Below are 23,070 nucleotides of genomic sequence, written 5' to 3'. Positions count from 1 at the left end.
ATAATATTTAATAATATCATTATACAGGAGCTGAAAAATTATGGGGAATACCAGAGTATAATTAAATTAATCATACAATGCAATAAGCTATGTAGTTTTTATGCCATGATGAAATTAATGTTTCATATCATTAGAGAATACTGGTACTTGATTACTGTAAAATAAATAAACACATAAGCCTATTTAAAATGTGTATATCTTTTTAAATCCATGAGATATCTTTCCTATTAGACTTGGCATATGGGTAATATGGAATTTCTTTCTTTTTTAATTTTGTGTTCATTTTTTAAAACTTTTAAAATTTTATTTTTTTAATTTATGTCCAAATTAGGTACCATATAGTGAAACATTTATTTCAGGAATAGATTCCTTCATGGCCCTTACCCATTTAGCCGATTCCCCCCCCACAACGCCTCCAGTAACCCTCTGTTCTCCATATTTGAGAGTCTCTTATGTTTTATCCCCCTCCCTGTTTCTATATTATTTTTGCTTCCTTTCCTATGTTCATCTGTTCTGTGTCTTAAAGTCCTCACATGAGTGAAGTCATATGATATTTGTCTTACTCTGACTGATTAATTTCGCTTAGCATAATACCATCTAGTTCATCTAGTTCTGTCCATGTAGTTGCAAACAGCAAGATTTCATTCTTTTTGATTGCCGAGTAATACTCCAATATATATATACATATATTTATATATATATATATATATATATATATATATATATATATATATATATATAAATATATATCCATTCATCCATGGATGGACATTTGGGCTATTGTTGATAGTGCTGCTATAAGCATTGGGGGTGCATGTGTCCCTTTCAAACACCATACCTGTATCCCTTGGATAAATACCTAGTAGTGCAATTGCCAAGTCATAGGACATAGGATAGCTCTATTTTTAGTTTTTCGAGGAACCTCCACACTGTTTTCCAGAGTGGCTGCACCAGCTTGCATTCCCACCAACAATACAAAAGAGCTCCTCTTTCTCCACATCCTTGCCAATATCTGTGTTGCCTGAATTGTTCATGTTAGCCATTCTGACAGGTGTAAGATAGTATCTCATTCGGTTTTGATTTGTATTTCCCTGATGATGAGTGAAGTGGTCAGTGAAGTGTCTGTTGGCCATCTGAATGTCTTCTTTGGAGAAGTGTCTATTCATGTCTTTTGCCCATTTCTTCACTGGATTATTTGTTTTTTGGGTGTTGAGTTTGATAAGTTCTTTATAGATTTTGGATACTAACCCCTTATCTGATATGTCATTTGCAAATGTCTTCTTCCATTCTGTCGGTTGCCTTTTTGTTTAGCTGATTGTTTCCTTCACTGTGCAGAAGCTTTTTATTTTGATGAGGTCCCAGTAGTTCATTTTTGCTTTTGTTGCCCTTGCCTCCAGAGACATGTTGAGTAAGAAGTCGCTGCGGGCAAGATCAGAGAGGTTTTTGCCTGCTTTCTTCTCGAGGATTTTGATGGCTTCCTGTCTTACATTGAGGTCTTTCATCCATTTTGAGTTTATTTTTGTGTATGGTGTAAGAAAGTGGTCCAGGTTCATTCTTCTGCATGTCGCTGTCCAGTTTTCCCAGACCACTTGCTGAAAAGACTGTCTTTTTTCCATTGGATACTCTTCCCTGCTTTGTCAAAGATTAGTTGGCCATATGTTTGAGGGTCCATTTCTGGGTTCTCTATTCTGTTCCATTGACTTAGTGTCTGTCTTTGTGCCATTTAATTTGTTTTTTAATATTTATTTAGTTTTTTTTTTGGGGGGGGTAGAGAGAGAGAGAGAATGTGAACATGAGAGTGGGGAAGAGGCAGAGAGAGAGAGAGATACAGAGTCTGAAGCAGGCTCCAGGCTCTGGCTGTTAGCACAGCACTGGGGTTTCTTTTATTAGGATTGGATAATGAGATAAACTCATACAATTAAATGTATATCCAGTCACAAAAGTTAATATATATTATTGTTAAGGTTACAATTTTATCCCCAGATAAAATTTAGCTTCACAGGAAAGTTTTAATGTTACACAGTATGTTATAGCACTTCCAAAAATTTATTTCACCCTGGTAAACAACTTTATTTGTCAATTTTTAATAGTTCCTAGTATGGTGACAAGTTTGCATTATGAAACTTACGAATAGTTGGTAATTTCTCAAGCCAAGAGGACCTAAAACACTCTTTGATTAGAATTTGAGAAGTTTTAAAAAATGTGCTCCTACACTGAAATCTTTTCAGGTTAGTTTGTAGGTTCAGAGCTAAGACATCTTCCCCTTCCAAAAGAATTGAAAGATAGATATTTTTTTTTCTTTTGTGGAATGCATAATGTTCCATTAAATCTTTGGCAATATTTGTATCTTGAAAGGTAGAAAACATAGTGTTTCAGTTAGCTTTTGCTATGTAACAAAACACCCCAGACCTCAATGGCTTAATACAACAACTATTTAGACGGTTCTGTGGGTCGTAAATTTGGGCTGGATTGAACTTAGAAGTCTATTTGGTCTGTAAAAGACTTACCAAACTATGGTTTACTCATGCATTTGTGGTCAGCTGCCGAAACTGTCGAAACTCTTCTGCATGGCCGTTCAGCCTCTAACAGGTTAGCTCAGACTTCTATAGGCGGTCTGAGGAATTTATGTTAAGCTAAATATGGTAAGCCCCAAGGAGCAAGATATCCTATATCTCTGTTTTCGTCAGATTTGTTAATGTCTCATTGACCAAAGCAAGCCACATGCACAAACCATTTTCAAAGGATGGAGGGAATGACTTCACCTTTTTCAACAAAGTCACACTACAAGGGTAGAGATGAAGGAGGGGAAGTATTTTTTTTTATTATTATGATTTTTACTATGTATTTCATGTCATTATTTTCTATTGAAAAACTTACTTCAAAATATTTTATTTTCTTGAAGTTATCATCATCATAAGATATCAAAAATACGATTTACTATTCTTGTTGTGTAAGAATAGGTCATTAGTGAAATTAAAAAAAAAATAATAGTACCAATATGATAGTGCCTCCCTCATTGCAGTAGTATTTTTTAAAACTTTTTAGAAAATATTAGAGATATATTAACCAGTTTCAATGAGTAGGTAATTTTAGAATTATATATGTTACATGTAAAATATCTTTGATGCATTTCAAAGTACTTGAAATTCATTTACATTATGTACAACTTTTTTCTCATGAAATGATGAATATTTACTGCATTTCTTCCTCCTTTTATAAATGGAATCTTGAATATGTATTGGTTTTTCTTCATGTCTTTCAAAATTTCATTACATCAAAGAGTCAAAAGTAACAAAATTAACAGGAAGCTTCTATTTCATTAGCCTTGTGGATATTTGATGGTGTTAAACAATTAACTTTTAAATTAAGCATTTATCTCTTTAATAGCTTAAAACATATTGGTAAAAGGTCTATCTTAATTTCTGCCTTTTCCTTGAAAATTCTTGGCAAAATTATAGAACTAAGGTGTTCATTTCTTAGGGAAATTCAACATGTTGATGTTGAGGAAGACTTTTGGTTTTGTTTGCCATCTAGTTACCTTGGAAACCCTACTCTTGGAAAGGAACTGCATTGCTGAGTCTGAACGTGCACCATGGAAACCAAGCAAGAAAAACTTACCTGTGTGACAGCAGTTTACTGAAAGTATAGGGGAAAGGGGTGGTAGAAAGCTGGGAATATACATATGTTCATTTATAATTTATGTCCTTTTCCAGTGTTAAAATTTTGAGCTAATTAATACACTATAATATTAAGAATTGAAGGAAAGCCTGAGGCTTCTGTAGTATCTGACCTAATCCCTGCCACGGAAGAGTAAGAACATAATTATTACAATGATTAAGATCTTCCAACAGAGAATTTGGTCTCCGGGAGTTGTAATCAAGCATTCACATTATTTTTGTATTGTCTCAAAATATGATCATTTTAGGAAATATAAAAAATGTGAATTCCATAAAAAATTCAATTGCTGCTTTACCTTGTTTTAAATTTTTGGGTATGTAATATAATATTATATTCAACTGCACTCATTAATCACTGGTTCTGGTACAACTAAAAGAGTCCAGTGTGGTCAACAAAGTTCTAAATATGTCCCTTTCTAAGGTTACTCAATAAAAGATTATTTTTATAGGTAGGGTGGTAAACGGAGTTATAGATAGAATTAAGGTTGCTAAATAGCTGGCCTTAAAATAGGGACATTTTCCTGGATTATCCAGATGGGTCCAATGTAATCACATAAGCCATTAAATACAGAAGAGAAATGCAAAGGAATGAGTCTGAGCGAAGAAGAAGAATTAGCAAGAGAGATAGAGTGGAAAGGGACTTAAGAGAGTTTCCTTGCCTGAGAAGTACTTAACCCTGGCTTTACAGATGAAAAGAAAGACTGATAAAGCCAGGGAATCCAGGAGACTTCTTAAAGTTGAGAATGACTACCAACTGACAGCCAACAAGGAACCTTGAATCTGTGTTTGACAACAGTATGGCATTGAATTTAGCCAATAGTCTGGATAAGGAAGGAAGCAGATTCTGCCTAGAGCTTCCAGAGAATAACATGTTGATTTTTGCCTTGTGATACCCAGTGCCCCAACCCCAGCAGAGCCCACTGAATTTCTGACATATAGAAACATGAGGCAATAAATTTGTGTTATTTTAAGTTTGTAGTAATTTTTTGTGGCAGTAATAGAAAACCCAGATAACTACTTTGACATTTTATGCAACATATTAAATCCATTGTTATGTTCTTCATTTGCTAATTCATTCATCTTAGGTGCATTATTCTTTTCATTAATTCAGATGGATAGATATGAAAAGAGAGAAAAAAAAATGGAGAGAAAAATAATTTTTTTAGCACTTATCACAGTTGTAATTAAATACATATTTTTGTGCTAATTTATTTTCTTATATTTGTGGCTCCTGCCAGACAAAATACTCCACAATAACAGGGACTGTGTCTTTTTTTTTTCATTTTAGGGGTGCCTGGGTGACTCAGTCAGTTAAGCATCTGACTTTGTCTCATGTCATGATCTCACAGTTCGTGGGTTCAAGCCCTGTGTCAAGCTGCGTGCTGACAGCTCGTAGCCTAAAGTCTGCTTCAGATTCTGTGTCTTCCTCTCTCTCTCTGTCCCTCTCCTGCTTGCTCTCTGTTTCTCTCTCAAAATAAATAAATAAACATATATATATATACACACACATATATATGGATATGTATATATATGTATATATGTATATATATGTGTATACACATGTATATATATGCATATGTATAAGTATATATATGTATGTGTATATACATGTATATATGTATGTATATGTATATATATGTGTATATACATGTATATATGTATATATATACACACATATATATGTGTGTGTGTGTGTGTGTGTGTGTGTATAGATATATATATGCAGTTATTTTAGAGAAAGAGAGTAACTGGGGAGAGGGGCCAAAGTATCTTAAGCAGGCTCCATACTCAGCCTGACATGGGGCTCGATCCACGACCCTGGGATCGGGACCTGAGTGGAAATCAAGAGTCAGACGCTCAACGGACTGAGCCACAGGTGCCCCAGGATTCCGTCTTTGTTGTTCACTGCTATATACCAAGCAGTAAGCCAAGATCTGAAAATTGATTCAATGTTTGTTGACTGACTTAATGAGCTAATTAATGGATGGTGGAAATACACATTATAAAATGATACAGAGTATATTTTCCTAATTTAACTAATTTACAGTTGTGTTAAATTAGAGACCATACATCCAAATAAATCTGAGAAGAAAAAGGAAATGTTAAGACCCATGAGAATACAGAAAACAGTAAAAACCATAGGATTTCAGAGAAGGCAGTGAGTATATCTGGTTATTATGATTAAGAAAAAAAAGTTTTCCAAATAATGGAAAATGTGCCCCTAATCAAAAAGTATGGGTAGGATAATGATAATCAGAATAGACAGTGATATGGACAATGTCCAAAGCAATAGAAAGTTAGTTCGTGAATGAAGACATTACTTTTTAGAGTATTATTTATAATTATCATTTGGAGTCTAAAGGGGTTTGTATTGTAAAAGTCCTTTCAACACATACCCATCCAAAGAAATCTTAGTGTCTAGAGGTAGGTAGGTGGCAACATAGACATCTAATGTGATGTAAACAAACAATATTTTATGATGAAGAACAGAACTGTGCTCTAAGGTACCCCAAAGACACTTAACCTGATATTTAAAGGATTCCAAAAATTGAACCCTAATGCTTTAGCCCTATTTCTCACGTTGATAAAGCCTCTATCATTTATTCACATGTCTTCCTTTGTTATCTCCCACACATATTCTGATCTTCCCTGAAGTTTTGTCAAATATGATGGGGCTTCCATCCTTGGTTAAAATCCTTGCTGGGTGAATAATCTCTCTGGTCTTTATTTTTCTTGCCTATAAAACAGAGAAATAATGTTATGCACCTTGTTTTTGTTTGATATTTGTATTAAGAGTGGGTTATTTATTTATTTATTTATTTTTAAATTTGAGTATAGTTGACCCACAATGTTATATTAGTTGCAAGTGTAAAATGTACGTCTCTATATGTATTCTATATCTCTATATATGATCCTGTGTTCACCACATGTGTAGCTCCCTCTATTACCATACAATGCTATTACAATATCATTGACTATATTTACTCTGCCTTTTATCCTGTGACTTATTAATTACTTATCACAGTGTTCACACATAAGAACTGCTTAATAAATGTTATAGAATATCATTTCTATCAATACAATCCCAATTTATAGACAAAACTTCGGGGAGAATTAATTATGGCATTGTAATTAATTACTTAGAATAGCATTTTATCACTAAAACATTTTTCAGATACCCACATAATGGAAAATTAAACAGCCACTAGAAATTGCATAAAACCCGCCTGCATAAAATGTCTCTTGATAACATTATACTAATGAGAATGTTTATTTATATCATAGAATAAAAATTAAAACGGTTGACCCAACAGTTTTGAGGATTACCTATGTCCAAAAACTATCCTGAAAGGATGTACAGTCAACTGTGTTCATTATATAACTAGATAATGCTAGTGTTGCTTTTCTATTGTTCCATTTTCTAATTTCATAAATTTCCTAATATTCTTTCACTGTCTTCTTCTAATACATTCTTGAAGCGTTACCACATCATCTTACTTTCTGAAGATGGAGCCCTCCTTCAAGTCGTTAAGACGTTGTCAGTCACGTATCAGTTATGTTCTTCCATTTTGTCTATTTGCTGGTTTGTTGTAGTGATGGCCTGATCAGCCATGAAGGTATAACATACTGCCTTAAAACGTAGTGGCTTAAAAAGTTTTATCACATTATATGACTTTGTGGGTCCAGAATCCAGGTGACATTTTACTGGAAATTCTGGTTATCAAGTGGACTTTCATGTGGACTTCAGAGGCAGCTTGATTAGGCCGGAGGGTTGAAGGCGTATTGCTCACATGCATGCCTGGCACCATGTTGGAGATGGCTGGATGCCTGGCCTCAGCACTCAGCACCACCCATGCAGCCTCAGGGCATCTTTTCATCATCTTTTAGCAGGATATTTATTTTCTTTACCTGGTGGATTAGGGATCCTTGAAACCAAATTGGAAGCTCCCAGTCATCTTAAAGTCTGACCGAAACTACTATAATATTATATATGTTATTATATTAACATCGTCTACTGATTGAGCGCTCACAGATCAGCCTAAATTTAAAGAGGTGAAATATACCTTATTTCTCAGCAAAAGAAGAATATATATATTTTTGGCCATGTCTAATTCTCCACAGGAAGGTATCTCACATTACTGAACTGAAATTTATTATAATTCTGAGAGCCTTTTAGTAACTTCTAGCACTTTATATCACACACATGTTCCTAAAGTGCATTACCTCATACTTCATAAGATACTTAAATAAACTAATCTGTAAAAACAACTACGAGTATATTAATAGCCAGTTTGGGGTGTTTGAGATGTTTTGATAAAATAGCATCCTCTTCCTTTTCCAAGTTTTGTCTTAATTGAGAGACAAAGAAGATCAGTAGATGAAGACTGGATCACAATTACTTTATTACTGGGAAATATAATATTGGAGAATAAAGCTCTTATCCCTGCTTAGTTTAAGTTTACAAAACTAACCTGTGAATTAGTCAAACTTACCCATGCCAGGATCATTTCCTCCAAGCAGAAAACAGAATAGAACATGTATTTTCTACTTTCATTCCATTTCTCAAGAGAAATGAGAGCATTGGGGATGGGTTTCACATGGCACGCTTCTCATTTGTCTTTGCTAAGAAAATATTGTGTATCTCAATGAAGAGATTCTAGAGAAAGGAAAAAAAAAAAAGAGTGACAAGAAAATCTGCCAATGGGAATACCATGAATCAAAGAGGTTAAGACATTTTCTCAAGATCTCGAAGGTACTGAATTGCACATAGGGACGTTGAATCTAGATCTTTCGAGGCCAGTACCACAGACTATCTGTAATATGATACACTGAAGAATTAGAAGAAACATCACTATGAAACATCTTTCTATCTACCAAAGCATTCGCCAAAAGGTCTTCGCTATAGATTGAATATTTGTGTCCCCTCACCCTGGATTAATATGTCGAAACCTAAGTCCCATGTGAAGGTATCTAGCAGAGGGGCCTTTGAAAGGTGATTGTGTCATGAGAATGGAGCCTTCATGAATGGAATTAGTGTCCACATAGAAGAGACTCCAGGGTGCTCCTTCACCTCTTCTGCCATGAGGAGAAGTAGCAAAAAGTAGTCTATAAACCAAGAATTGTGACCTCACCAGACACTGAATATATCAGCACCTGGATCTTGAACTTCATAGCCTCCGGAACTGTAAGAAATAAATATCTGTTGTTGATAAGCCACCCAGTCTATGCTATTTTGTTACAACACCCTGAACGAACTTAGACACTCCTCCGTAATACAATTATTTAACTTATTTGGGTGGCGTCTGACATGAGAAAAGTCACTGCAAACTCCATAGACTGTTAATCTTTATATATGAGAACACTTAGGGTAGTATTTACCCAGTATATGTTATGGCAACATTTGCTCAGAAAAATACCTCAAAAAACTTTTTTTGGCAAAGGTTAAGTTGTGTCTAAATTTTCCCACCCCTTAATAATGTCTCTGTGTGTAAACTTTCTCCAAAAGAAAATTTACAGTGGCAGTTTCCTGAAGTTTAACTTAGAATATGTTTTTGGAATGTCAACTAAATTTCCAAATTTATTTATGTGTTTAGCTGAATAAGGGTTCCAGCCAATAATGGGAAAAGTTTAAAATGATACTTATAACTGGGCTTGAGATTTATCTGTCTTTTCAACTTTGTCCACAGTTTTTGTGAAAGGACTCAGGTGCTGTAAATGTTGTTTTTTTTTTCTTTTTTTTTTTTTTTTCAGATTTCTCCCTTGCTGTGGGAAGATTATGCACCTGTATCTACATGCACACACACACACACACACACACACACACATACACACACCTATGAATGTGGAAATGTAGGAAAACAAAGAAGAAAAAGTGTTCCAAAGCCAATCAGTTAAAATGTTTAAGTTTGGATCAGAGGAGAGTGAAACTATTGAACACAATCAAGTGAATGATTTAAAGTTAGCCAGCATTCTGACAGCCATTATGATGGAATCATATAGTCTATAAATAAAACGCTCATCGTGAATATTGGATCAAAGTCTTTTGTAAAACTTTTCATCATTCATTTAAAAATAGAAACCTGAGTAGGTGATGCAGCCATTATTAGGTATCAACAAGGAAAGAAAGATTTGGGCTCCAGGGGAAACCAGGGTTTAGTCAATGAGTATTTATAGCATTCATTTCAGGTCCAATTCTTACATATTTCTAACATCTTTACCTGACAATCTACTGTTTTCCAAACATGTTACATTTATTTCTTCTTTGATTTTTGTTTGTTACTTTCTTTTAAGGGAAAGCAAACAATATGCCATCTAAAGAGGATAAATGGAAGAGGAAACCCTCCATCAGATTATTTCTTTATGTGTCTTGGGATTTCTTAACTAACGATGGAGATTTCTGGACTGTGAAAGCATTGTGTAGACACAGAGTGAATTGATGTCCCACTTTTTCTCATTGGTACGTTTTTTTAAATGTAGGAGGCTAGGTATGGGAGCAGGACGGCAACCAAAAATAACCAGAAGTGAGAGAAATTCAGTGAGTGAATACATGTATTGAGAATTCAAACTATCCTCAAGTCTAGCTTGAGGTAACGGAGTCAGGGTTCCCTGAAACAGGGAATAACAGCAAGGACTGGAGGAGTTTAAAGTAGTGTGTTTAACTCCCTGAGGCTCCTGTTTATTGACCAGCGTTGGATGTTGTCCAAATGGTTAGGACTGGGTAAGCACAAGGCTATAGACATCCAGGGTTATCAAAATCTAAACTACAATTTCTTTCTTTTTTTAAATTATTTTTAACATGTATTCATTCTTGAGAGACAGAGAGAAGAGAATGAGTGGGAGAGGGGGAGACAGAGAGAGAGAGAGGGAGACAGAATCCGAAGCAGGCTCCAAGGCTCCAACTGTCAGCACAGAGCCCTAAACGGGGCTTGACCCATGAACCGTGAGATCATGATCTGTGCCGAAGTCAGACACACAAAGGACTGAGCCACCCAGGCGCCCCTAAACTACAATTTCTTGAAGGGAAACTTTAAAGTATAAATTCCGTGATAAAGACATTAGATCTCTGCTTTCTACCAACCCAAGCTATACACAAAGCTGTCCGACGTAGCAACACTCTTTTGCTTCCTGGGATGTGAGTAAATAAATTAGATCTATTTCACTCTTAGGTTTTAAAGCACAAAAATTCCTCGTGCCTTACAACTTTTCTGGGGTTTTATTTTTCATGTTAATAAAAATAGATAACTAACCTGAAACAAGTAATGCTGTGTTCAGGGAAGAGTTTGAGGGAAGGATATTTTGGAGGCTGGAAAAATGAGGAGGTTTGTTAAAGTTAAAGAGGATGGGCTTTGGAAGCGGAGTTTTACTTTGCTGGTTACTGCGTGAAATACGGAAAGCTACTTATTGCTTAGAATCCACGGCCTGTATATATTGGGATTAGTAAAGCTTTATTGGCTTTTTCTTTTTTAGTACAATTCAAGCAGGAAGTGCACAGAGTGGAATCAGTAAATGTCAGTTTACTTTACTCTGATATATTTTGCTCTCTGATCCTTAAGTTAGCCTCCAGTAAGACCAGCTCTTCAGGGAGACAAGCGATGACAGGCTCTCTCTGCACATCGTGTCTGCAGTCTTCAGAAGCAAGTTGAAAGAGCAGACTCCGTCACCTGAACTGTTCCTGCCGTAATACAGAATTAGGACTATAAGTGGTCCAATACAACAAACCAAAATGCACCGTGAAAGTGAAGTCAGTCCTTGATTTACCAATAACATTAATTTCGTATGTGTATATATAGATCTAATTTATTACGCTTCACTGACTGGTTTCATTTTTTAAATAAAGTGAAATTGAATTAGTGCAATGGAAGTCTCATATTTTAATTGGCCGTTACGAATCTGTCCGATCTGCATCCTTTGTCTACCCATTTACTCAAATAAAGAGAGGGAGAGAGGGAAAGAGAGAGTGGGGTAATGAGAGAAAAATGTTTTTAGACAGTATTATAAAACTTCAATATAGGGCAAGGTTTTTTTGTAATGGGCCCTGGAAATTTCATCATTTAGATAGTATTTAAAATAGGGGCGCCTGGGTGGCTCGGTCGGTTGAGCGGCCGACTTCGGCTCAGGTCACGATCTCGCGGTCCGTGAGTTCAAGCCCCACGTCGGGCTCTGTGCTGACAGTTCGGAGCCTGGACCCTGTTTCAGATTCTGTGTCTCCCTCTCTCTGACCCTCCCCCGTTCATGCTCTGTCTCTCTCTGTCTCAAAAGTGAATAAACGTTAAAAAAAAAATTAAAAAAAAAAAAAAAAGAAACAGACTTTCACAGCCAGTCCCCTGTGCAAACCTCTGGGGCACACTACAGTTAGGCATCTTTCTAAATTGCAAAGCTGATTATCTCTCTCCTTGCTTAAAGCCAAGTCTTCTCAGTACCCTTCAGATAAAATCTTAACTCAGCACGGCCTGAGGACCCTTTAAGTTCTTAAAAAAAATAAATAAATAAATTTAAAAAAATAAATAAATAAATAAATAAAAAGTAAACACCACTATAGATAGTGCAAAGTATATGTTTCTACTCGGAGTAATGATTATATAATCACGGAATGCTTGTTACATGGTAGGTACAATAGAAAGCATGATATATTTTCACACAATCCTCCCCTAAGTCCTCATGAACAAGGCATTTTTAATATTTCTAGCCCTTGAGTAAAAAGCATAAAGCTCAGGGGTGCCTGGGTGGCTCAATCGGTTGAGCGTCCGAGGTCGGCTCAGGTCATGATCTCACAGCTCGTGGGTTTGAGCCCCGCATAGGGCTCTGTGCTGACAGCTCAGAGCCTGGAGCCTGCTCCGCATTCTGTGTCTCCCTCTCTCTCTGCCCCTAACCCTCTTGCATTCTGTCTCTGTCTCTTTCAAAAAAAAAAAAATTTAAAAAAATTAAAAAAAAACATAAAGCTCAGAACAGATATATTACTAGCCTAAAATGGCACACATTAAATATTTATACTAATACTGGACACTGATGTGTATTGAAGGGACCTGGAAGCCATTACTTAAAAAAAAAAAGTCTTTATTTTCCTGAATGGCTTTATGATGTAGGATCAGATACTTGCTGAGAAGAGAGAGATGCACTTACAATCAGCATTGTCGTTCACGTATGGGATGTGGCCAAAAGCTCATGTCCGTTACCCTGTTCACCACGTGTTCCAGCCCAAATCAACTATGTGCCACCTTCTCTTTCCAGGCCAGATTTGGAAAGGCTTCTTCTCTTTCTAATAGCCCATGATGAATTCCTAGATAAAATTCTAAAATCAAGTCCTAAGACAGATCTTTTAGCAAGCCTTCCCTGAGATTTTGGGTTGGCTAACATACACTATTCCGAGCACGCACAGCATTTTAAATAAATTCCAAGCGCACACATCTTGGCTCCCGTCATGATCGTATGTACTTCTCATTTTCCTTATTCTCCTAAAGTTTCTCTGTTGGAAGAGCTTCTGCGGCACTAGTCACTTAAAAAAAAAAAAATTTACAGCTCTGACTACCTTACGTTGGCCACAGTAGACCATTCCATGAAGGAAGGTGTCTTGGTGATAGGTTATTAGCCTTATTGCAAAGGAGTTTTGACCCTCAGTTTTCAAGCATATGGGAAGATTGCAAACGTATCCTTTGAAATTAAGGGTAAAACCCCATAAATTGATCTGGCCATTGAATATGAGGAGAAGACACATGACACTTTCTAGGTAAAAAGCAGGTCACGCTCTGCAACACACAGGATGTGTATATATATATATATATATATATATATATATATATACACACACACATATATATATTATTTCTTATACATAATTTGAATTATTTGGAGTCTTCAAGTCCTATTTTTTTTCTCATTCTGATTTGCAATTTTTAAAATACTCTGTGAAACTAGGATTTGTTATGACAAAAAGATGTGTTTAAATATGCAATTGTTTTTAGTAGCTCACTTATTTCTTTGTAGCTCAGTTTGATCTTGTCAGACATAATGCAGATAATTATAGCAGCAACAATACAAATTAATTACATATGCTCTTGATTTTTGTGTTTTGCTAGCCTACAATGCAACAAGGTTTTGATTTCACACTTGAAAATCCTTAATGAATAATCTTCAATTCCCTTTACACAGACTAAAGAAATCAAAGTAGGTTTTATTATTCCTTAAATGTTTAATTCTAAAGGAATTTTTAAATAAGTATTAAACTAGTTGTAATAAAAATTTCATAGACTTGGAGTACAAACATAATCTTGTCAACATATAAAACAACTTAGGAATAGTAAGTCTGGTTTAGATGACATATTAATTTTACTATTCTAACACTTTGAAATATGCCACCGTATAAGAGAATTTTAATTGAAATGAACTTTAAAAATAACCATGACATAATTTTAAGTAAATTAACTATTAGTAGGTAGAAGAATGTAGATTCCCTGATGACTTAGTGTAATAATTTTCTCAGGGTAGCATAACATGTACTCTATACGGCACAATGTTTTATGGGAGGGGTTGGCAAACAATGGCCTTCAGACCAAACTGATTGCCTGTTTTTATAAATAAAGTGTTACTGGAACACTGCCACACTAACTAATTTATACATTGTCCACACGTGAATTCAGAGTTGTTTCAGAGCTAGCCCTAACCTAACCCTAACTCGAATGCCAACCAAAGGTTAGAATTGGCCAGACCAGAGCTGAGTAATTTATGGCAGAGACTATCACAGTCCACAATACCTAAATTATTTCTTATCCGGCCCTTTACACAGAAAGTTTGTTGACCTCACATTTAAAATATGGGCATTGAGTCAGAAAACACGTTTCTGTCATTTTATAACTTCTAAACTTGGCCAAACTGCAGGATTTTTATTTAAAAATTTAAAAAACTGTATTATAAAGATGGTAGTTAATACTTGTATCAGGCTAAACTGATGTTTCAATGAAATAACACATATGTAAATGGCTATGTCTAGCATTTGGCAAAGAGAAATTGCTTAATAAATAACACACTATTATAATTGATGCTGTTTTTGTTCCTGTAATTTAGGACCTGCTCTCTTCAGATGCCCCGAGTGACATCTATATATATGTAAATTGTTAAATTGTAAATGTTTGTATAATGTAAACATGGAGATTATTAACATAGTTCCCATCTGGACAAAGATACTTTCTTAGTGTATTATTATATGCACTAGAGTGTTATAAAAGCACCTAATTTTTAGAACATATCTATATTTCTAAAGTTTAATATATTTTTAAGAAATTTTTCTGGACACATCTGGAATTGATATGTTTAGTAAGTGTAGAATGTCGTTTATATAGAGATGGTGACTTTGAAGACACAAAGGTTGATTTTAGGACAGGTCTGACATTGACATTATAGGCAAACAATGTAGTTTTCTTTTATATACAGTGCATATTTATTAAATTCCTAGTGAAAAGATTAAATAAATGAATGGGTTTCCGAGGCTTCGGAAACCTTAGGCTTACCCCTTGCTCCCTACAGAGCATAACCTAAACATAAACTGAAGCATGATAACAAAGATTCCAATAATAGTTTCTAGCACCATTTTAAAACAATTTTAAGGCCTGACAAAAGTGCCTTATGCATTCATTTTCTTTTCTAAAGATAAGAATCACGTGTACCCCACACATCATTCTCTGCACAGATGTCTATCCTTTTGCTGGGTTTGTTACACTTAAGTGCCCTGGGTTTAAGACTTCCTTCTCCTAATGTTGGGAAGCAGTATAAACACTGGATAGATTCAGGGGTAGGACGGCAAGGACTAAGCTCACTGTGGACACAAGGGCAGGCCCAGGGGAACATCACTGAAAGAAGAAAATATGTTACCGATATTTTTCACATTTCTAATTTTGAAACCCACCGCAAAATGTAGGCAGTGTCGAGACAATAGGCATTAAAGTTTTTCAGAAGTTGGAATACTATGCCCTTTTGACCTCTCCATCCTTTGCCTAAAAGCAATGTCCTCAGTATACGAAATAGCCTAAACGATTTCTTTCTCCCTGGCAAAATTTCCATTACTCCAGATAAAAAATGATGGTTTGTCCTCTCCCATTAATATCACCACTAAACTATTTTTCCAACCTTCTTTAAAACCATAAGAGACTCTTAAGAACTGAGAACAAACTGAGGGTTGATGGGGGGTGGGGAGAGGGGAAAGTGGGTGATGGGCAGGGAGGAAGGCACTTGTCGGGATGAGCACTGGGTATTGTATGGAAACCAATTTGACAATAAATGATATTAAAAAATAAAAATGAATAGTTACCACCAAAAAAATGTAGTGACCTAGGATCTTTCTGGTTATGGAATTTATCTTTGTATTTATTGAGGCAAGTAGTTAAACAGCCTAGGATTATGTTAAAAAAGTGTGAGAATACAGAAGCATATATGGATTGTGAGTTTGATTATAATATCTTACAAGGTAATTTCTTTCTGTATGCTAAGCATATTTTCATAGGTCTGCCTAAGAACTCAAGAGAACTTACTATTCAGCTTACCTCTTCAACTATTATTAAACACCACATGAGAAAGTCAAGTATTCCCAGGGCCCCTTTTTTAATTCAGATAGTGCTCCATATTTATTTAAGTTTCTATAAATCAATAAGTACCTTACATGATTATTAACACATCTGGATGCTGACTATTAGAGTTTTAAAGGCACTCTAGAAGCGGCATTGCTTAGTATTCATATTTGGTGTTCATATATAACCCAGGGTATTTTCAAGCAATTTACAAGCTGTCAGGGATCTGTGAGCCACTGATCAAAATTTATTGAAAATTGAAGAACAGGAGAAGGTAAGAGAGCAAGAGCTAAATGGAGAAATATGGTTTGTAGCCAAGAAAGAAACTCTTATGTGGTATTTGCTCCCCATCTGCTCTAGAAAATTAGGTAGAATGTAGATTATTGAATACACTTTCAAGAAACTGTATTAATAGAGAAACAAAGGAGACACAAATTCTCAGGGAGACAGAGAGGTCATTGATCATCATCTGGTTATTTACTCCTTAACTTTAACCCTTCTAAGTTTGAACTGTTCTTTTAAAAGAATTGGAGAGGAAAGACAAAATGGCAAGGAAATCAGAATAAATCTGTGAACGAATCAAGGCAGATAATAACGGCATGAATGAGAATTAAACACACACACACACACACACACACACACACACACACCTATACATACCCTGCACTCATACATTAGACTATACAACTGGAAGATTGGAAATGAAAGAGAAGCCTATTAATTATTAAGTCAGAACATCAGCCACAAACTGGGTCTGGTCCTATGCACCTGCAGTGAATGAGCACCTTACATAAATTGTGAGCAAAGCTCTTCAGACTACTAATTGTGAGAGTATAATTTCACCAAATCATTCATAGTTTTCCATCCTCAAATTACTTTGCAGACACATTTATTTAGAGTCAAGTCATCAAGACATTTTTTTTTTATAAATCAACGTTTGTTTCAAATAAAATGTAACTCTTCAGAACCATATCTCGCTGTTGACATGGGATTCGCAGAAAGCGTTCTCTCTGCCCCCTAAGTGTTCTTGTCCTTACCTTTGCCTCTGCTCATGTGTAGTTTAATTTGTGCCACCGGAAAGACATGTTCTGATTTGCAATGACTTTAATAACCTATCTGTAGGCAAATTTAAAAAAAGGCAATACCTGCAGACACCTGCCAGGAGATACGTTTACAGAAAGGCACAGTGGCATTCATTTGACATTACTGTTTTACAGGTTATATTTCCAGTTGATGTGCCGCAGATCATTTTTTTCCAGATCTATTAATCTGTGTTTTCAAAACTGAATAACGTTTCCTTGTTTGTGAACCAGATGTCTGACCCCCTTAGGTCCCCATGTATTCTTTTTTCTATTACATCACTATTTTTTATGTAAATCTACCATATATGTGCTTTTTCTATCATTCTCTTCTGTTATTGCTTCCATGGAAAATGATCTTCAAAAGAATAAAAGACATTAGCACTAACTGAATATTTTCTCACATACATCTTTTTATTTATAATTCTGTTTCAATGATCACCTGCAAAACTCTGCTCAACCCAAAACACAAAATAGCTTCCACATCAAGTAACAAATCTTGACTGATTATGTAACTAATAATTCTGATTTGAATAACACCATGGTAACTTTCTTCTGCTACTTTAAGTAAGAGTGTGGTTAAATTAACTGATAGAGAGACAGATTCTCTTACCTTAAGCATAAATTCTGTGGTTCACCGGGATGCCGTTCCTACCATTACAAACACTATTTGGTCAGTTACAGTCCTTAAATCAAAAATTCAGACAAAAGAGTATTATTTGGGAACAATTCAAACCACATAGACTATTCACTGTCTCCTGAATATGCCAGGCTGTTTTCCATTCCCTTATGATTTTCTCTGTCCAAAGTGATGCATACTATTTCTTCAACCTGATTAACTCTTTCCATCCTCACCACTCAACCTAGATGGCACTTATTATAAAAACCATTTCTTCAAAAATTTTTGGTCCCTTATCTCTTTTTGTGTGTGTGTGTGGAAGAATCTTTCTTTTTCTTTTCCTTTCTTTCTTTTTTTTTTTTTAAAGCCCCATATGAAACACTTCTCTCAGGGTAAGAAAGTTCAGGCTTTAGGGCAATGACCTTAGCCCTTAACCTCAGGAAATAAAACAAAATTTTCTCCATGGTGCTTACTGCTTCATCTCCTCAGAGCATCTTTTGACCCCAATAAAGTGGTCTGTCTTAAGTGCTATCTCTGTGATTTTGCGCTTAACTCTTTGTTGTACACTTTGATCTAGACCATACTAATGTTTGCAAGAAAACACCATTTCTGAACTCATAGATTGAATGAAATGCTAATACACATCTTCCAGTAAATCTCATAATCCTTGATCATGTGAGTATATTTTAATACATTTCCATTCCTCTAGCATATTAATGTGCAAACACAATAATTCTTTATTAACTCTTAATAGACCAACATTATCTCCTCTACAATTATCAATAACTTAGACTTCCAGGACCAGAAGTATTCACTTCAGGTTGAGATGTCCTTTATTTTGCCCTGAAGCCCCTGGTAAGATGCTCAATGATGTTAGGAAGAGACAAATCCCATTATAACAAACTTTAAGAACCAATGCAAACCTCATCTGAGTTGAGTCAGGTTTGGATATGTTTTGTTTACAGGATTTGTCTCATGACAATAATGAAATGGTACATTCAAATGATAATGCTATTATAATGAACACCAGGGAGAATCCAGATGAGTAAAACCAACTCATTTTGTAAACATTCAACCAAGTGCTCTAATTAGTTAATCCAAGGACCAATTACTTATAGAAGAATAATCTATCCTGTGGCACCTGGTAGTTGAGCTGAATATATTTAATTCAAATGTGTGAGTTCTTTAGTCCCAGGCCATTTCCACCTAGCTAAATGGGAAGGACATGACAGAAATTGGTTTAGTTAATTCAAGGCCCTCCTGGCCATAGAACCTGAAATTAAAATGTAGGCTTTAGTCACTTGGTTAAAAAATTAAACGCAAAAATTGCATCAATTTGAACACATCTACACAAAGTATTATCCTAGACTCAGAGAATGCTATCCTTTCTATTTTCGCAAACTTTAACAAGGTGCTAGAGTTTATATTATTGATGGTACCCCTTGCAAAAACAGTGCAAGTCCCTGTCTTCCAGAGTACAAAACGATGTTGACTCTCTGTGCTTTAAGATTCTGATAGGGAAAAAAAAAATCAAGAAACTTGACTTGAGAAATTAGCTACGTTCTAAAATTACAGATACCGATGATTACGTATCAGACATTTTACAACAAACCTAAGTAGTAGGTATTGTTGTGATTTCTATGTAATAATGTAGAAAACTAAAGCACAGAGAGCAGAAGCAAGTCACTCATTGGCAGGAGCAGGATTTGTGCCATAAGCAAAGTAGTTCTAGAGACCATATTCTTAAGAAATAGGGTGTAGGAAAAGGGTCCTCTTTTCCTTTTCCATGCCCCGATTCCCTCTGTTCCAAACATACATATTTCAGGGGGAACTGCACTATGAAAAAAAATGTTTTTTCTTTGTGGGGGCATATAAAGGATAATACTTCCTTGTTTTATCAAAAGGAAATATTCCTTATTTCCTTCTCAACCATTGCTAATTCTACATTTAAAGCTGGGTATCGTCATCAGAACTGAGAAAGCTGGGGCTGCCTTAAAACTTGATGTATCTTCTATTATATCGAGTTTCTCAATTCTCACACTTTGAAGGAAAGAAACACTAACTTGCTCTCTAAATATCCCTTGGAAAAAAGAATTAGTAAAATCTAGAATACTAATATAATTGATGATGTTACATTGATGAAGCTTTCTGAGGAAAACAATATATAAGGGTTATTTTTCCACAATTTGTCTTGGGCTGGAAACAAAAGATAATGTATGCAAGTGAAATGTATGTACGTACGTATGTATGTATGCATGTTTTCCGCTGAATTATAAATGTCACATTACAGTTAGGGATAAAGCAGTTAAGATATTTAAATGATAAACTCACTTTTAGTGAGTTACTTCATTCTAAGTTGATCCAATCCTTTTATTCAAAATTAAGCCAATGTCTCTGAAATTGGTGCCTCAACTTTCACAATACATGTTCCCATGTATCAAAAAAGAGTACCATTTTGTGCAAAATCACACAATTTTTAAAAATATAATTTATTGTTAAATTGGCTAACATGCAATGTGTACAGTGTGCTCTTGGTTTTCGGAGTAGATCCCCGTGGCTCATCGCTTACCTACAACACCCAGTGTTCATCTCAAGTGCCCTCCTCAATGCCCAACACCCATTTGCCCCTCTCCCCACCCCTCTCATCAACCTTCAGTTTGTTCTCTGCATTTAAGACTCTCTTATGATTTGCCTCCCTCCCTCTCTGCTTGTAACTATTTTTTTTTCTCCTTCCCTCTCCCCATGATCTTTTCTTAAGTTTCTCAAAATAAACATATGAGCGAAAACATGTGATACCTGTCCATGTCTGACTGACTTATTTCGCTCAGCATAATACCTTCCAGTTCCATCCATGTTGCTGCAAATGGAATGACTTCATTCTTTCTCATTGCCAAGTAGTATTTTGGATACTAACCCTTTATCCGATATGTCATTTGCAAATATCTTTTCTCATTCCCTCAGTTGCCTTTTAGTTGTGTTGATTGTTTCCTTTGCAGTGCAGAGCTTCTTATCTTCCTGAGGACCCAACAGTTCATCTTTGCTTTTAATTCCTTGCTTTGGAGAGGAAGTCACACAATTTTTAAGTAAGTATGTCTCGGAAAGATGTTTGAAATCTATTGATTCACATGGATATTACAGGATGTCAGTGAATCATGCTTAGGGCAGGTATAATAGAACAGTGGCAGCTAGAAACCCTTTCCAAGTTTGTGCTGCTCTGAAACACCAAATTCTTTCCTAAATCTTCATTCAACCACATTAATTTCTTTCACTATAATGATATTCCATAGTATCTACTGATATTTTCCCCTGGATTAATTTAAGCAAGCCAATTTCTTGATCTGCCTCTTTAGTTCAGAGTTCTGGTTAACCTTTCAAAGGCTGTTGTTTGTTTTAATAGGTACTGTATATATCACTTTAGGTTTATGGAGAAAAGACACTATATAAATCTAATATATGTTTTTTGTTGTTGTTGTTTGTTTTTTTTTTTTTTTTTTTTTTTTTTTTCTAATTGGGACTTCCAATGAGCAAAAAGATTCAAGGTTGAATTCTCATTGAACTTTTTTCCTACTCTGCTCCCTGTGATTCACTGTATCTGTACAGCCAAAAATAAAACCTATCAGGTTCCCAATAAAACTTGATGAGTTTTAGAACACATTCTACGACCGCTCATTTAAGATATGCATTACACGGAGGTTATTATGACACTCACTAAAAGCTGACTAAATCCATTTCAACAAAGCTCAAGCTTTAACAGACTTGTCACTGTTTTAGAAGACGCCATGGTTAGCACCATCTATTGGTTGACTTTGCAATTGTCACCTTTTCTGGATAGGTGGAAAAATATCAACATTTATGAAAAGGAGGAAACACTTAAGCAAAGGCTAATCTAAATAATAAGAGATAAAATTATATAATGATTAAAAGAATAATGGGGGAAGCATATTGTTCTCAAAAATTATTCTCATCTTGTATTTTTTTTAAATTTAAAGGTTAGACTATTATCAGAAACCATTTTCTTTCTACTCATTGGTTTTAATGAAAAAATTAACAAATGACTTGTCTAATTTTATTTATTAATTTTATAATACAGTTATAAATATCTATACTAAGATTTTCTCCTCATGTTTTCTTTTCTAACACATAAATATACTTGCTAATAAAGAACCCCTAGTAATGATCTGATATAGATTTTTATGGCAACATAATTCTAGGAGTAAATAATTTACTCAAAATTACCAATTCTGGTACAGTAAAAGAAGCATCTGTCATATAATAATATCTTTGGTGGTAAAATATTTCATAATAATTACAAGGTCTATTTATCCAGCAGATATTTATTTAACTCCTAGTTAGTAAGAGTGATGAAATATATGTGGTTGCTGCATACACACATACACTTACACATCGCACACGGATGGAAGAAAGGGAGAGGAGCTGAGAGAGGAGAGAGAGAGGAAGGGAAAGAGATTATGCCTTGAAGCGGGAGAAAGTGCTGTCACAGAGATAAAGAGGGATAAGGAAGAAAATCCTCCTAACATACTTGGCTATAGAGACAGAGTCCTTCAATTCTGGACATTGGATGACAAGTATCTCCAATTGTATTCCAATTTGGCAAGTCAATGGTAAATTCAGAGGTAAGTTTCATAATGGTGATCTAACATCAAATTATCCCTGTTTAGTTTTCTTATACCCTTGAATAATGATGAAGCTTAATTTTCTGGCTAGTAAGAAGTCTTTTATTAAACTCATGTTCTGAATTTCTACTGGGAAACTCCTCCAAGAAATTTGGACCAGGACTTCATTAATTAATATACTAACATTTTTGAAAATTCTTAGAACGACCTATATTCTGTAAGCTTTACACATACACACACACACACACACATACACACACTGCACACTGTGAAAAGGAACAGTAAACAACTTTACAATTCACTCCCTTCCTTTAGGAAATACTACTTTATAGGTATCTTGTTGTGAAATAATAGGATATATATGTATTGGTTCCTGCTCTCAGTTCTTTTCTTTTATTTTTAATGCTTGTTTTTAAGAGAGAGAGAGAGACTATGAGCGGGACAGGGGCAAACAGAGAGGGAGACACAGAATCTGAAGCAAGCTCCAGGCTTAGAGTTGTCAGCATA

Source organism: Panthera tigris, chromosome B1, assembly GCF_018350195.1.
Source record: "Panthera tigris isolate Pti1 chromosome B1, P.tigris_Pti1_mat1.1, whole genome shotgun sequence".
In the NCBI taxonomy this organism is placed as follows: Eukaryota; Metazoa; Chordata; class Mammalia; order Carnivora; family Felidae; genus Panthera; species Panthera tigris.
The sequence above is the reverse complement of the archived record's forward strand: the minus strand, read 5'-3'. Positions refer to the sequence as shown.